At 26.4% G+C, this 13,532-nt stretch overlaps 1 long non-coding RNA gene across 2 annotated transcripts; it reads right to left on the bottom strand.

Annotated features, from left to right (window-relative positions):
* Window positions 1–7,580: 7,580 nt before the first annotated feature.
* On the bottom strand, window positions 7,581–11,493 carry LOC126900052 (uncharacterized). 2 transcript variants are annotated; one of them, XR_007702781.1, is made up of 5 exons: window positions 10,649–11,493; window positions 10,447–10,589; window positions 8,996–9,138; window positions 8,174–8,308; window positions 7,581–8,031 (listed from the first exon to the last, which is right to left on the bottom strand). It is a non-coding gene; the product is annotated as an uncharacterized LOC126900052 (long non-coding RNA). The 2 variants fall into 2 exon arrangements; XR_007702782.1 differs by lacking the exon at window positions 8,996–9,138 and having other exon boundaries at window positions 7,584–8,031; window positions 10,649–11,486.
* Between the last annotated feature and the right edge of the window lie 2,039 nt (window positions 11,494–13,532).

Below are 13,532 nucleotides of genomic sequence, written 5' to 3'. Positions count from 1 at the left end.
TAAATTGGCTTCAGCGGGCGCCCTCATCCATAGGCAGTACAATTTTTTCAACGTACATTAGGTACACTATCATTTCCTTAAAAGATTATTATATGAGGTTATTTATTTCACAAAAAATGTTGATAAATATAGGAGGAAAAAATGATTTTCTTTTTTTTTTTCCTTTTATATACTTCACGTGTATTTGACATGAAAAGCATATACAGAATGGTCCACGATGTTTTGGTAAATCTACTAACTTTTGATTTACTATATATTTTGCGTTACTTTTTTTTTTTTAGTAATTTATACATTTTTAGATGACTACGTTAAAATAATATTTTAGCTCCAATGCGAAGTTGAGAATGTATTATTATTATTATTATATCATAGTAATATAATATAAAAAATATATATCATTGATGTATATTTTTTTATGACTGTCGCCACTTTTTCTCAACTCTTTCAAAATCGATTTTACTGAACAATATATCAAAAGATTACAAATCGTATCTAATTAAAGACATTTTTTAAACTTTTTTTTACTTTCTTTAAATGCCATATTTTTTGTTAAATGAATGAATCAAAATAATTTTTATTTAGAAATCTAATCCTTTATCTGTCTTCAGAAGGGATTCGAAATAGAAACTTTTGCCTGAAGTTAACCTTTTCACCTTGATTTTTGAAAATAAAAATGTAAAATTTATGATTAAAAATCAATAACTATTATAGGACTAGCACTTATTGAGTTACAATAATTTTATTACATCTGACATCCCTGTGACGCGTAATCTTTTATATGTTGTTTACACAAATAATTGCCGAGCTCACACAATTTCATACAAAATTAACAATACCTAGTACATTGCTTATTGTTATTAGTTTACACATCCTAAACAAAGATACAATACTAAACACTTCTTGCACCGTATGGCACAAATGACACTCTTTACAGTTATATAACTTTTATTATGCTATTAAATTTTATTACTATATTCCATGATTTACTATAAAAGTGCCAAATGTCCTATAGGCTCTGGTCCGTCACAAGCTTATTCAGTCTGATTATTTCTTCTCTTGTGATTGTACTTAAATGAACAGATTAGCTCTTTCTTTTTATTTTACAGTGTATCTTTGTGCGGTTATCTAGCTCTCAACTTATGACATGGAGTCTTATTATTAATATTAAATTATAACTATTTTAGAATATATCTTTGTTAAAATAACTAACACTTCGTTTACAATATACGTGATTTTGTGACTTTATATCAATTATTTTAAATTAATAATCCCTTATTAATTAACCACCTACAATGAACACCTGACTGACATCTCTACTCATCGTAGATCAATAACTTCTATTAAAAGTTATCAAGTAAAAGTAGTTTTACCTTATTAACTGCAATAATTAAGTAATAATTAGGATAATGTATTGATGCACCACTAACTATCTCTTATTTTAATCACTATTCTCTAAATCACGCTTGCTTTTCCTCCCTTTTTCTTATTATAAATATACATCGGTACGAGCTGTTCTCGCCAGCTTATATCCATTCAATATGCGTATATAGCGGGTTTATAAGTATCTAGAATTATTTTATGGTTACGATTATTATTAATATTTATCATACATGTTAACTGGTTTAAATTTGGTTAAAAAAAATTAATACAGGCCAAGGGAATGCTGAAATACTAGAGTACTCAAGCCCTCTAATCGTTGCCATTGATCATTTGTTAATTTTGTCTATTTCATTAGGTAATTTAAAACAATAAATACAATAAATTTAACATTCAAAAAACTGATACTTTTGTATTCGGGGGGTCTATTTTTGAGCTTGGACTAATTATTAATGAATATTTTAGCACACTATAACATTAGATTATGATTTTAGTGCACTAATAGAAATTCGTAATTTTAATTTTATTTTTTATCTGTCAAAAAATCTTGCACTAATTGTTCATGTCATTTTAAACCAATAATTATTAGGGTGATGTGTTAAATAATATTGGCTGTACTGTATTTTATATTAATTTTATCATTGATACTTAATAAAATTTATGATAACAAAAATCCAGCACAGGGGGTTCGCGGCACAGTGGTGACGTGGATAGATGGATCAAGTATAATGATATCTGACAGTGATTAAAATCACTATAAAAAAAAAACTCTTCGATGCAAATCTTTAGATACTGTTTAATTTTAAAAAATTGGTGGACTATTCCAAAAGCTACAATATCTGCTAGTTCATTATTAATATCCTAATTAAGCTAAAGTATGTAGAATGAAAAAGGGATTATTAAAAAATATTATTTCTCATAAAAAAATAATGTTGATCCATACACTTTTCAATATGTCATAGCATTATAAAGTTAAAAATGTAAAAAATAAAATCGAGAATTTTCACACAATAATAGCATTCGGTAGCCATTTTCACCGTGAAGATAAAATAAAGTCCGAAATTTTTTTTTCGCATAATAAAGTAAATTACATTAGCTTTAATTTAAGATATATATAAAAGTGTCAGACTTTCCGGAACACTTTCAAAATTTAAGTTGAAAAAGTAAATTTTTTGTGAAAAAGTTGTCATTTTAAATCCCCCCCTGTGGGCAGGTAAAGGGTCAGATATAAAAAAAATATATACCAAATGATAGGTAAAGACATCATGCATCTATAAAAAAAAAATTATATTGATCCATACATCTTTCAAAAAGTTATAGCATTATAAAGTTAAAAATATAAAAAAGAATTTTTTTACAAAAATCGTATTTTTTTTATAAACTTTAATGTCTGTTTTCACCATGAAGATAAAATAAAGTCCGAAATTTTTTTTTACCATTATAAAGTATATTACATTAGCTTTAATTTAAGATATATATAAAAGTGTCAGACCTTCCGGAACATTTTCAAAAGTTAAGTTGAAAAAGTTGTCATTTTAAATCCCCCCTTGTGGGCAAGTTAAGAGTTAAATTTATGAAAAAAATATACCAAACAAAAGGTAATGATATTACACATCTATATAAAAAAGAATTATATTGATATGTTCATTTTTGAAAAATTTATGGCACTTTTAAGTAAAAAATATTGAAAAAATTTCGAAAATTAGCGATTTTTAAATTTGTTATTTTTTTGGAGGTTTCCCCCATTTACGGGGAACGAGGGCATTTTTTTCAATTTTTGAGGGTAATGTCTTCGACTAGATACAATTTGTGATCTTTTGACGTATCATTGAAAGAAATTGGTTCGGTGAGAGCTGAGAAAAAGTGGTAACAGACACAAAAAAAAAAAAATAATAAACACATCTTAGTAAAACCAATACCTTCTCAGCTTCGCATCGAAGCTAAAAATTACTCATGAAAAATCTGTTACTGTTTATTCGTTAGGATTTTTAATTTAATTGTTCGTGTTATTTTTTACAATGGAATGTGAAAAAGGTCTATTGTTAATTGATTTTGTTCATAAATACTCTAAATTAAATACCAAAAACTTTGGATTATCTTTAACTATGCAAGATACTCAATTGTTATTACAAAATGTAACAGAAATTTTAAACCAAACTATTGGACAAAATACAATTTTTTTTAGTATAACGTAATTTTGAGATATTTTTCAAAATTTTTAAAATTGAGCGGTCTTTTCTAATTTTTGATGACATTATGTTCAACAATATTAAAATCGGTCTAGCGAGATCTGAGAATTTTTATGGATAGTCATAAAAAACAAACAAACACTATCACAAACCTTCTTAGCTTTGCATCTAAACTAATAATTACATTTTAAACAAGAAAAGTTTCATGTTTATATCATATTAGCTTCCGCAAAAAATCCTCATGAAATTATTAATGAGTAATTTTATATTATAAAATAGTCTAGTATACATAGGTGTAACTAGAGAGCTAGAAGACTCAGCTCCTCAGTTGACAAATTGATTTCTAAAAATTTAGAAAATTGTGTACTAAATAATATAGTTATTTTAAAATATTTTGAATTGGGGAAAAAATACTTTTAGCTCTTATGGACGTAGTTTATTAATTAAACATATTAGTACAACATCTTTTGTTAGTCTAAATTTTTGTACAAATGCTATTTCAAGCAAAACTACAAAAAATAACAATTTATTAATGTAACTAGAAAATATATGTACGTTAGTTATACATTTGTTTTGTGACATACTAATGAACAGATTTTCTGCTATATTTAATATCATTGTTGTATGGTCATTATCTTAACCTTTTTCAAAAATTTCTAAGTTATTTATAACTTAAATATAATACATATTAGATGTTACATTTTTGTATCATTAAATTAATTTGAAAACGTTATAAATACACCAATGTTATACGTTTTCATAAGAAAATGAATTAGTGTACTATAATCATAATTATTGTGGTAGATACCCACTCTAAAAAGTTGATCTAATACTTTAGTGCACTAATAAATATTTTTAAGCATACTTATATTAAAAAACGGTATAAACAATACGATTTTTTAGTATCACACTAATAGTTGCACTAATATATCGTGTTTTAGTATACTAAACAGATTACTAGACACCAATATAAAAATCAAAAATAGACACACAGATATCAAGTTGTCAGTTATTCTAAATGTCTATATTTCTTCCTGTTAGATTCAATGGACTATAAAATTCGTCTAAACTTGGGGTCAATTGATCATTTACCATTGCTCAATACTATTAACTACTATACACCATATAATTCTGATCATTTTTATAATTGAGTTTGATTTAAATCATAATTTAAAATTAGATGATTGGGTTAGATTTCTATGTACCAGGGATTGAAACCATGTTTTTTTTCAGGTTCCGGTTCGAGTTCTTTTAACATAATAATATAGATTTCGGATTCACAAAAATAAAGGGTCTAGGACATTTCGTCGCCAGACTCTTGATAGATAAATTTATTATTAGCCCCTTTTCGAAAAATTATAATTATTTTAGCCTAATCCTTTATTGCACAAATCTTTATAAACCAGTATAATGATAAAAAAACCCAGCACAGGGGGGTCGCGGCACAGTGGTGACGTGGCATAGTCGGATCAAGTATAATGATATCTGACAGTGATTAAAATCACTATCAAAAAAAAAACGCTTCGATGCAAATCTTTAGATACTGTTTAATTTTAAAAAATTGGTGGACTATTCCAAAAGCTACAATATCTGCTAGTTCATTATTAATATCCTAATTAAGCTAAAGTATGTAGAATGAAAAAGGGATTATTAAAAAATATTATTTCTCATAAAAAAATAATGTTGATCCATACACTTTTCAATATGTCATAGCATTATAAAGTTAAAAATGTAANATACACTTTTCAATAAGTTATAGCATTATAATGTTAAAAATGTAAAAAATAAAATTGAGAATTTTCACACAATAATAGCATTTGGTAGTCATTTTCACCTTGAAGATAAAATAAAGGCCGAAATTTTTTTTTTCCATGATAAAGTATATTACATTAGCTTTAATTTAAGATATATATAAAAGTGTCAGACCTTCCGGAACACTTTCAAAAGTTACGTTGAAAAAGTTCTACTTTCTATATGCATTTTTATGTTTTGAATCCCCCCTTTTTTTCGGGAAATGGTCCGATTTAAAAAAACAGTATGTCGAATGAAAGATCTATATAAATACTACTTCTCATAAAAAAATTGTAATGATTCATACATTTTTCAAAAAGTTATAGCATAATAAAGTTAAAAATGGAAAATACAAAATCGAAAATTTTCACACAAAAATAGCATTCGGTAGCCATTTTCACCATGAAGATAAGATAAAGTCCGAAATTTTTTTTTTTCATGATAAAGCATATTACATTAGCTTTAATTTAAGATATATATAAAAGTGTCAGACCTTCCGGAACATTTTCAAAATTTAAGTTAAAAAAATTAATTTTTTGTGAAAAAGTTGTCATTTTAAATCCCCCCTTGTGGGCAGGTTAAGGGTTAAATTTATGAAAAAAATATACCAAATGAAAGGTAAAGACATCATGCATCTATATAAAAAAGAATTATATTGATATGTTCATTTTTGAAAAAGTTATGACACTTTTAAGTAAAAAAAATTGAAAAAATTTCGAAAATTAGCGATTTTTAAAATTGTAATTTTTTTGGAGGTTTCCCCCTTTTACGGGGAACGAGGGAAGATACATATTAATTACTTTAATTTATTCTTGTAATAGTTGTAATCGTGTATTTTAAAACGAACTTTATTAGGCTACCCAGTAGTATTTTGAATATTTTAAATATAAAATAATATTATATTTCAAGATAGAAGTGTGATATTCGTAAACTAATTTATTAAGTACAGATTATTTTAATAACGATAAAAAGTTGAGTTAACGAGTGAATGAATTATACCTAAACTAAACATATAGAAAAATTAATAAAAATGAGTGCACTCATTAACTGTGTAAATCGGGTCGGACCGGTAGAAACTGACTAGTGGTATTCAGGTATAATATTCTCCTCTGGAATATTAATAAAATCAATACCTCTTTTCTTTCTCAAACCACAGAAAAGGATACGTTAACACTATTACGAATATAATTTTGACTTTTGGCAACTATAAAGTAGACGTGAGTCATTGTCTTTCATGCCGTCTTCGAGGCACCACTAAAGTACTAAAAAAGGAAATTTAAATACAATAACTCTGCGTTTATTGAAATATAGAATGATGGCTGAATGTGTCTATAAAATGTATAACACATTCAAGACGCCCAATCCCCGTTTATGACTTTAGTGGTATATTATATAAAGGCTGAAGACACTGTTTTTCCCGTCAGTCACTCGCTCATTTTTCTTGTCTCTTTTTCTCACTTAATAATCTATTTTATCAAGTTAGACACTTTAAGATTATTCCATACGTACTCAAGTGTATTCTTTATACTGTGTGTTTATAATCAATAACTTATTGTCACTAAATCTAAACTATACATTTGTTAAAATAATTAACACTTTCCATAGTAATAAATATGCTTTTATTAACCATATATAATTCTCATTCATTAACATACCTACTATAATTTTAACAACCATAAGTCTATAATCAAGATTCTATCACCATCAGTGAATATCAGGTAAGAGTAGTTTTAATACACTAACTACACTAATAAAATAATAACTAGAAACAAAGTACTTGTATCTATTATGTCTTTACAGATGATGCCATTATCATTCTTCTTTATTAATACAATATCATCCCCATCAACTTTATTTTTAGTTATTACACAGGCAAGTTACCCCAAGAATAATTATCCTAACCTCGAATTTTGGATAGCTTATTACTCGGTGGCTATTGGTCGTAGAGCACCGAATTTGCGGTAGCAATTTTAGTTTTAAGTCTCTTAAGTAGTACGCTATTACTAGAAGGGCGCAAAATCCCTTCCCAAGGATTTTGCTCATTTTTGGGCCGATCCTTCCGAAACTAAGTACACCTCAGAAATACTACAGGAAACGGATCCCACGAACCTACCTAACATATTATCTTTTTTCATTATTTTAATCTTATTTAAAGATAAACACATTTCGCTTGAAACAACAATAACTTATTTATAAAAGATCACAGATACGTATTTCGGAAACAATGTTACCATTATCAACACTTAACACATACTTATTTTGTTTAATTCTGAATGGTATCAAAGACAAAATGATCAAATATCCATAAACTCAATTTTACATAGAAATACTAATATAGAAATATCCATTTAGTTAAAATAGAAATGGAAACTTTATTAGATAATAATAAGTTGGATTAGGATAGTAAAGATATTTTAAAATATATAGATTATGACATAACATAATGGAATCATTTACTTTCTTTAAATTGTAAGTACAAATACATTCACAAATTAATTACAATAAAACTATGTTAATGACAAACTGTATATTATTAATAAACAAGTTATAATTTTTTAAAAATACAACTATAAAATATATTTAAGAGTCTCATACATTTTACCATTACCCAAAATTTATTTAATAGTTGGAGTTGAGTCAGGTAAATTATTTTGAATTCTGAATCATTTAAATTCTGAAAATGAATATTTATATAAATAATTTCAACACAACATATAAATGTGATACAATTTTAAGTCCATAAAAAACTAATATACTTAATTAATTATGAACTTAAAGGTGTGCATCTATTTCATATATTTATATTAATAACCTACTGAAAAATTTATAACAAAATCTGAAGTACATTCAACTAACGATGATTTCCCAGATTTTTTGTTTGTTTTCATTTGAGTTTTAGTTAATACTAGATATGGAATCAGTAGTTTTCAATGTGTTGCTTGTTCTAGTATCTAAATAAAAATGAATTTAAATATTATAAGTATCAAAAAATTAAATAGTAAGTAGACACAAAATATTGCTTTTTTTTATAGTTTTTACCAGTATCATAATTGAAAATAATAAATAAAAAAAGTTGTTGACGGTTTGATAGAAATATTACCTAAATTTTAATTTTAATATTAAATATGCATTGATTACTATATTACAAAAAAAAAATGCATATAGACTAATATAAATTATTTTTTTTCCTTATCAGATTATATCCTTTAGGACAACATAAAATAGGCTACAATTTAAAATTTTCTCAACGTTCTACTAATTTTTCTTTTGCATGAAATTATTTTGACTTGATGGTATAAAATATACTTTCTATAAGATAAAAATAGTAATATTAAAATTCATTTTTAATTTTTTATGTTCAAAAGCATGTATAATCCTGTTTTTTTTATTAATATATATTATTAATAGTATTGAAATTCAAATATAAAAAATACCTATCAGTAAATAAAAGAATGCAGAGATAACATGTATTAAAAACTATTATACACACAAATTTTTTAATTTTGAACTTATTTGTTAAATTTAAAAATAATATAATCTATTTTTATTTAAAATACATTGGTTATTAAAAGGGTAAGAAATTCAAATATCAAATAGGTACAATAACCTATTTTTTAACACGCTTATATTAGTTTCACCTGTATGTATGTATGTATGTATGTATGTATGTTTGTAACTCTTCAAACGCCACGCGTTATCGCATATTCCGTTGTCTAGACTAGACTGTTATACGCATTCACCCCTCCCCACGCCTCGCTCACCACACGATGGTACACTATTCCTATAAAAATTTATTTTTAGTTATCGTACCCGTACACGCGTGCTTGTCATCAATATTATATATATGTAAACAAATTTTTATTTTGACTGACCAATAACGCCCGCGTCTAATGCGCCTTACGTATATATATATATATTCCTACCGCCGTTTATACCTCGGGTATAACGTTAGTCCGACCCGCCCGGCCATAAAACACAGCTATACTTAGTGCATGATACTTTTACGTAGTTAAGTCGCATTATTTGTATAAATATATATATTCTAATTACTATTAAAATTAATATATTAACACGATTTATTCTAATTAAGAGATATAAAGTATTCATTCCGATTACGAGGGATGATTTCCGTATCGTCATTTTTCGTCACTACCTCCACGTTCCGGGAGTGAGTAATTTACGCGCCTGCTGCTTTCCTTGGATGTGGTAGCCGTTTCTCAGACTCCCTCCCCAGAATCGAACCCTGATTTCCCGTTACCCGTAACAACCATGATATTGATAGTAACTACTATCATAACATGAAACTAAAAAGTAAAAAATAAATATAGTTTAAAAAACTAAAAAAACACGCTTTTAAAGTACATCGAACTAAAAAGTTAAAAATAATTTTTAAAATAATTATGAACAAAAAATACTAGTATTATTGTGATAAAAGCGTGGGTGCTTTGTGCCATATTTTTCGTATATTGAGCGCCCCACGCTTTTATCACAATAATACTAGTATTTTTTTTCATAATTATTTTAAACTTATTTTAAAAATTATTTTTAACTTTTTAGTTCGATGTGCTTTAAAAGCGTGTTTTTTTAGTTTTTTAAACTATATTTATTTTTTACTTATTTTAATCTATATCTTATGGCAATATGCCTAAAGTCTGGTCACAGTGAGACACCATAACTATTTAAAAAAAAGTTTTCTAGTTTGAAAAAGTGCTGTAATTATTAAATTTATTGATGGGTATTTGAAAAATGTATTTATTTGCATTTATTATTATTATTAATTGAATATGATAATTTTTTGAAAATAATATAAATTAGTATAATAGTTTTAAACCTATATTCTACCTCTTGTTATTTTAGAAATATTTAAATGATAATTGAAGAAATTTTTCTGAAAATAAAAATCAGTTCCCAAAACAAATATTTAAATAACATAAGTTTAATCAATAGAAATATTAATTTAGTATAAAACTAATGGTCTATGATTATTGTATCTAGGAACAATAAGTTTTTATGCACTTAAACTATTTTAACTTACACTCAAACATTTTTAATTTATAATAAATATTTAAAATAATATATTGTATATTACCAAGCTTTGTCTTTAAAGAAATAATTTATTAAAAGTCTCGTAAGTGTATTTTGAGCATAAACAAATAAATTTTTATAATTTACTTTTGAGTCAGTCAAAATAAAACGACCGTCATTAGTTGAATGCAGCAAGCTCATAATAGACTAAAAGTAATACATATTATTTTATAACTTAAAGAATACAATTTTATTTAGTATATTACCTACAAAGTCCATTCTATTGGTTTATATGTTCCATACTTGGAATTTGATTCAGTTAGAGATGAAAATGAGGAAAATTTATTTGAATTAGTTTGCACATTTACAATATCATTACTATTTAAAACACTCTCTACATTGATAAATCCATCCAAATTAATTATAATTAAATAACTATAATTATTTAAAAAATCATCTATTAGTATTTAGTATAAACGTGTAACAGCCAAAACAACTAAAAACAATAGTTGAATACTATAATTTAAAAAATGTACAAATTATAGATATATAAGAATCTTAATAAAGTTAGTATTTATTTTCATGACTGAAGTGAAACTACTGTATTACCATATTTTAAAAATTATAATACTTAAACTTATATGATTACGTCCCAAATTAACAAAGCAAACAAAATAGGAAATCATGATTTTAAATTTAAATTAATTTAAAATTCTAGGTAAGAAAATATGTAATATTATGTTTACGGTGATGTTTTGTCAGGTGAATATTTATTATCAGTGATTATCGCTTATTCGACCTTCTAAAAATAACCTTTTGTAATATTTTAATTGGAATATCAACAAGCGTTTTGATATAACAATGATTGTATTAGAACTAAATATTTCTAATGCTTAACTAATATTCATTAAATGTTCAACATAACTTATAACAATGGCAAAGTTAACATGGTTAAATTATTTTAACTTAATTACTAAAAGTTATTTTATAACAACATTCCGTCTAATAAAATCAAAACATTTTGATTTAACACTAGTTCAGTTAGTATCTCAATTAATAATAGTGTTTAAATAAAACAGTTCTAATATTATATATTGACATACAGAGTGTTCAGTAAGTTAGGAAACAGTTAAATTGTTACAAACAATGAGTATAATAGAAATTCGTTTCCTTATTTACTGAACACCCTGTATAGTATTTATATTACAATAACAATTTAATATTCATGTTTACATTAAATTTTTTTTGGGATCATATTTCCTTTTGTACTTATCAAATAGTTTGTATTTATGGTGACTACCTAAAAATGTCAGAATAAATGGAAATAACTATAAACTTGACATTTTAGTTTCAACGCCCCTATTTATTGTTAAAACAACACCGATATTTCTATGTGTGTATAATAATTAAATTATAATTTAATACGACCAATAGCCACGGAGTAATAAGCTATCCAAAATTTGGGGTTAGGATAATTATCCTGAGTACCACTAGCAGTTGCTACCGGTCCGCCAGTCCGCGGCGAAGTGTCCGGGTCCGAAAAATAAAGGTTCCATCCAAATTGTTAATATTAATTAAAATCCTTAAAATTAAAATACAATTTATAAAAGTCTCAGAAAATAGCAAATATAAGATTCAAATGTCTTTCCAGTACGTTGTAAAATATTAGTTTCTATAAGGCGTATAAAAAAGGGGAGGGGTGATACCATTAATTTATGGTTAAGGAGACATTCATTCGCATTCATTTTTAACTCTTGTGTAAATGTAAATGTATGATGTATAAATATGTCAATCACAAAGTCTCGGACATATCCACCCAAAATATTTAAAAGTCAAATTGAATAAATATAGTTTAAAAGCGTGTTTTTTTAGTATTTTTAAATTATATTTATTTTTCACTTTTTAGTTTCATGTTATTATAGTAGTTACTAACAATATCATGGTTGTAACGGGTAACAAGAAATTAGGGTTCGATTCCGGGGAGGAAGTCTGAGAAACGACTACCTCATGCAAGGAAAGCAGCAGGCGCGTAAATTACCCACTCCCGGAACATGGAGATAGTGACGAAAACTGGCGATACGGGAATCATCCTTTGTAATCGAAATGAATACACTCTATATCTCTTAATGATAATAAAGAGTGTTAATATATATTTTTAATAGTAATTAGAATATATATACATGTAAAGCGACGTAATTACGTAAACGTATCATGCACGAGGTATAGCTGTGTTTTGTGGGCGGGCGAGGCGCGGGGTAACGTTGTATGCGAGGCATACACGGCGTGTGTAGGAATATATATACACACACATACATGCATACATATATACTGCCGTGCTAAGCGAAAACAGGATAACTCCAGTCAACATGATTTTTCAGGAACACAAAAAAACATTTTTAACAGTAAATCAAGATACCCTTTTTTCCCAATGTATGAACATAAGTCAAAAGACGGTAACTCCATTATTTTTTATGTGATATACCAAGTTTTTGCTTAGTATTTGGATTTACCGTGTTTTCGCTTACAAAACATCAAATATATTGAACTTACCGTATAATTTCTTATTTTATATTTCAATTTTAGATGGGTTTTAATAAAAAATATACTATTTTTAAATAAAAAATTGGTGTAAAACCACTAAATTTACCTATAGAAACAAAAAAATTTTTTTTTTTAATTTTGGAGTTATCCTGTTTTTGCTTAGCAGGACAGTATAGTACATGTATAGTATACATAATATACAGTATATAGTATACATGTTTAGTAAGGCGACATAAGTGCGTAAACGTATCATGCACTAGGTATTAATGACAGGCACGCGTGTTGTACGGGTACGAAAACCAAAAATAAAATTTTACAGGAAAATATTGTTATCGGCCAGTGATGAGTAGGGTGGGGTGAATGCGTTACGACGTCTAGTCTCAAGGCCATAGACGACGGGGTACGGGAGTATAATAACACGTGGCTGGTGGAGATTTACAAACAAACACACAACATACAAGTGAAACTAATATAAGCGTGTTAAAAATTTATAAAATGAATGTTATGGATAATTTATTCAAAATTAATTCTGAAATGTAAACTTATACCTGATTATTCTTTATCATTTTCGTATATTGAGCGCCCGACGCTTTTATCACAATAATATTT

This window comes from Daktulosphaira vitifoliae, unplaced genomic scaffold (genome assembly GCF_025091365.1).
Source record: "Daktulosphaira vitifoliae isolate Bord-2020 unplaced genomic scaffold, ASM2509136v1 Scaffold_2, whole genome shotgun sequence".
NCBI classification, from domain to species: domain Eukaryota; kingdom Metazoa; phylum Arthropoda; class Insecta; order Hemiptera; family Phylloxeridae; genus Daktulosphaira; species Daktulosphaira vitifoliae.
The sequence above is the reverse complement of the archived record's forward strand: the minus strand, read 5'-3'. Positions and strand labels throughout refer to the sequence as shown.